This window comes from Gordionus sp. m RMFG-2023, chromosome 1 (assembly GCF_954871325.1).
Source record: "Gordionus sp. m RMFG-2023 chromosome 1, tfGorSpeb1-WG-v2, whole genome shotgun sequence".
In the NCBI taxonomy this organism is placed as follows: Eukaryota; Metazoa; Nematomorpha; class Gordioida; order Chordodea; family Parachordodidae; genus Gordionus; species Gordionus sp. m RMFG-2023.
This window is the reverse complement of record NC_088775.1, coordinates 8,878,022-8,883,176: the sequence shown is the minus strand read 5'-3', so window position 1 is coordinate 8,883,176 and position 5,155 is coordinate 8,878,022.

Sequence of the window (5,155 nt, the reverse complement as noted above, 5' to 3'; positions counted from 1 at the left end):
GGGTAAAAAAACGGTGCAAAATATTTCAAATCAAAAAAGTTCTTCAAATGAAATGAACATGGAAAAAAAATTAGATATAAAAATACATCTTAAAACCAAATTTGAGGACTTTATGCTCAAAGTTAAAAAGTTATACGCGTTAACTTTGTTATTTATCCCATCAATCCCGGTCTCCCCTACATCATTACCCTTTTTCAAGGGATCATAATTTTTTATATCGAATAAACGTGTAAAAACATATTCTTTTGGTGTAAATTTTTTAAATAACATTACATTTATTTATAATATTTTTTATTAAAACATTGAGAAATTAAACCACTACTAAAATAAAAATACAATTTCATAATTGTGCTCCCAAAATGGAACTAAAATTATATATAAAAATTTCTATTTGAATATTATCGATTTATATATATAAATTCTTTGGCTAATAATATATATTATATTTAGCTTAATCTATTAATGTAATCGATTATTTATTATTTTCAGATATTAGATAATTGAATGGTAGTGGAGACTGGGGTTAGCCGAACTGATTTTTACAAAAGTGGATATAGCTCCTAGTTTTTTTTAGATAATATATAAAAAAATTTATGATTAGATCCTAAAACTATACTCTATAAAGGTGCCTTATAAAAAATTTTAAGAATAAAATCATTTTTTAAAAATTTTAGTTTTGTAAAAGTAAAAATTTTCTCCAACAAGCCCCAATAGCTGGGTGAGGCAAACTACTTCAAGGGGCTTCCTAAACCATTGATTTTTTTAGGCCATAATAAATTTAAATGCATTTTTATTATTAATAATGATAAGTATAGAATAATTTTATTGTTTTATTGTTCAAAATATTGTAATACTTATAAATTGAAATTTATTATATATAAGAATTAAAACTAAATTTTGGTTAATTTAATAATCATTTTGGACATAAAAAAATAAGGATCTTAAGGAAAGATTAAGATTTCTTAGCATAAATACTAAATACCAATCAAAAACAGCGATGAAATTGTCTTTCCAAAATTATAAAACTTTTTGTATTATTAACTGCCTTAATTGGCGTGTATGGTTTATCAAGCCCCGCTAGCTCTAAATTGACAAATTATAATTGAAATAATATCTAGATATAATAAATGCTCGTAAAACCTAACTAAATTATAGAAGAGTGTTTATACTTTGCTAAAATTTAAGTTACATATAAATAATTATATATTTTAATAAAAAGTATAATTCTGTCATGTAAAATCCTTTGAGAATTCGTCAAAATTTTATTTCTTAAATAAAATTTTTAATAATTAAATATTTCAAAGTTTTTTTGTCTATAGATGTTAACTAATAAAAACTATATAAGGATTAAATTTTAACCTTCTGGTGTATTCAATTTTAAAATGAGATTAATTGGTTAGCCAAGCCCCGGGGTTTACCTAAACCCAGTCTCCCCTATTGTTGTTGATGTTATTTTTCGATTAATTGAATATCATTCATTCAAGTTACATTATATCAATACCTTTAATTAAATCTTGCACATGCCATTTTATTGTTCTTTTTTTGCCAACGATTCAAAAAGCCGTTAATTTTGTTTAATTAAAAAACTTTTAAGATATTTATGAATAGTATGACTGAGATTTCTAATTTATTTAAAATTCTAACTTATGTTTTATTTAAACTTTGAAAGAATTTTTTTTTAGTACATTCAATTGAGGAAACGGAAAGAGGAAAATAAATAAAATATAGCTTTTATCGACTAGTAATGGTTCCCCTTCCCGGATTTTTTTTTAAATTCATTTTTTTAAAATTTGGCGATGTTACATTTTTGTAAATTTATTAAACTTGGATTTTTTTATTTTTTAAAAAAATAACTCGAAATTTTAAATAAAGTGCGAGTATATTTTTTATAAAAATGGATTTCAAAATAGAAATATGAGAATCGAATAAAATATTATCTATCACGTGTTAGGTCCCTCCGGGATATATATGAGTGGGCTATCATAAGTTGGCCGGAAATCCAGCCTCGTCCACGGAAATACTCCGAGATCGGTTCAAATTAATATTGACAAGTAGGTGGGGCGGATCGGAACGGTATAAACATTATTGGTGCTCCTCGGATGCCGGGTCGAATGTTGGAAAAATTTTTCAAATCTGATGATTTTTTTAATAAATATATCCGGGATACAAATAATTGATATTTTTTAAAGATTTGCCAATAAACTAAGATTCGCAAAAAAACCCGACGACATTATATAGTAATTATGTGATCGTTATTAAAAATAAATATTCATAAATTTATTTGTAAGGAGGAGGAGGGGAGAGGCTAATATATAATTTACCAAAAAATCTGTAATTAAGATAAAAATTTATGAATGGGGCTTACCCGAATTTTCTACAGTGATATATTTTATTAGATTAAAAATCCCTTTTAACTATATTTTTTCCCCTTCCATATAATAATTTAATTTTTTTCACATAAAAAGATCATTTTATTTTTAAAAAGAAAGGCTGAAAAAACATCAAAAATGAATGTCAGCAACGTTTCATTCTTCTGCTTCAATCAGACAGAATTTTGCTTTAAATTAAGTGCGATAGAAAATTTTATTTGGAATTCACGATGCCATTAATTGCCGTTCATGGGATGTTGGGCAATAGCTTCTCCTTGGCCTTTCTGATAAGGTTCAAAAGAACGAATTCTTATTTCTTGTTAGTTTTACTGCGGCTAATAAACATCACCCTTTTATGCATCCATTTTAACGATTTATTTACATGGATGATGAGCAAGATAATAATCAAATATGAAAATGCCTTTTTTATTTTAATTTGGTTCACGTTGATGACCTACATTGTAGAATCCCTGACAAAAACATTGAAGGTGTTCCATATCTTATTAATAATTACGCTGAGTGTGGAGAGATACATTATGATAGGTTATTTCCATTGGCGAATGCGTGGCGGGAAAATAAAATATGTGGCGACTCTCTTAATAATAATAAGCGTTAGTATAATGTTCCCCCTATATACCAACTACATCCGCATCTCCGTCGACTTATTCGCTTTTAAGCATAATAATATAACGGGTCTAAAACATGTACAAGACTATTTCCGCTTGTACACACATACAATCACCAACAAAATAAATACGATGCTTGATCGAATATAGTCTTTCAAGCCATTTTCATTATCGTATTAGTATGTTACTTAACTAAACGTTATTATAGCCAGCCTAATGTTTAAAAATTATTTTAATGCCTGGTTTGGCTTTGATTTATTATAATGTATTTTAACTAAACATATATAATAGCTATATTATAAAATAAAACTCTTATTTTTAATAAATTGAGGTCTTGTTTTGATTCTTTCGTCTGTAAATATTAAAAATTTACACCATTACTTAAAATTTTATTTTAATCAGCACCCTCCGCCCTGAATTTTAAACCCGACCACAACCTGCCAAAATATTAATGGTGTTAAAAAAATATACTATTTAAAAATGATATTATTTTTTTATAATATGAATAAATAAAATAAGACATAATCAAGGCTACATTTTAAAAATGTATCTTAGCACGCTATTTTTGAGAAAGTCGCCTACAAGTAGTGAAACTACTTTTTTGAGGCAATGGTAGTAACAGCATTGATAATTTATATAAAATAAAATTTTTTGATGAACTTCTTTAAATATTAGTTCTTGGTAGAAAAAAAAATATAAAGAAAAACCCAGGTATAAATGGAAAATATTAAAAAATTTTCGTGCATATTTAAAATGTATAATAATAATTTAATTTCTGTTTTTAAGTAATTATTTATAACAAATTGTGCAGCTAAATTCCATCATTTTTTATTATATTTATCGAAATTGCTTTATAATTATTTTTAAAAAATGATAGGTCATGATTAATATTAGCTACAATATCGCCATAAGTAGATTCTTGTATCGAAGGAGTCGTACCACCCTATCCCGCCGTGCTCTGTTGAAGGAAGGCAAGCGCAATCAAGCAGTGTTTGCCTGCTTATTGGGTTTCAAATTAGCGAGTATTGTTCCCATCCTTTGCATTTATACAATAATAACCTTTAAACACACTTTGCCAATGAGTCCTGAGATGATAGAAATTTGGTTGAAAAACCCAACATTTTATTGTCAATTTTTATTTGTGTATAAAATTATGATTACAATGTATAATTAAAATATATTCTTCAATATATCTTTTTCCAATCTTACTATCTATGGTAATAGAAAATATTTCAATTCTGAAAATATTTTTTGCATCTAACTTGTATAATTGGGCCAGGGATGGCTTGTCGCTAAAAGATAGACCTCTGATTGCTCTAATTCTTCTTTTACCAATAAAAAATATTGATGTTTTTCGATACCGTTAAAAGAATTTACAATAGTATGCTTATTAATCTTTATTGTCTTGAATTGTGTGATTTATTTTGACTTTTGTTATTTATTACATTTGCAATAAGGGTTCAAAATAATCTTCAGGGTTGGGATAATTAATTTTATTCAAACTAATGGGAGTAGGTAGGCATATCATGACCTATCCCTTAATTAAAATTTATATAATATGTTTTTTAGTTCTGTTATTTTAGTCAACTGATAATAATATTTGATATCTAGGATCAAGATATAGATACGCAGAGAATGCGTTATTTTTTAAGCTTTATCTCCCTTGATCGTAATAAATTTGGCAAAATATAGTATTTAGACTCTTTATTTCAATCATGCATTTATAAGAGATAGACAAAACATTCATATTTAATTAATAAAACTTTATTAAGGGATAATCTTTGAATATCCTAACACATTTTTAAAAAAATAATTCAAAATTTGGTTAGTATCAAAATTTTTATTATTATTTATATTCCTTAAAATAATCTGATATTAAATTACTTAATCTTTATCCACCTGTTATCTGTTTATTCTCCTTTTATTTTCTTTATTCCAGGTAGTGATCTGCATCTGGCCTAATTTTCAAACCCGGCAAGGCCCGGCCCAAACCGAAATTAAAATACCGGCCCAACCCGGCCCCGAATTTATTTAAATGAAATTAATTTTTATAATTACTCAAAAATAAAAGGCATATGCTATATGGCATCTAGTTTCTATATAAAAAATTCAATATAAAATTGATAAATTTAGATATGTTTAAAACAAATTTCCAAGCCC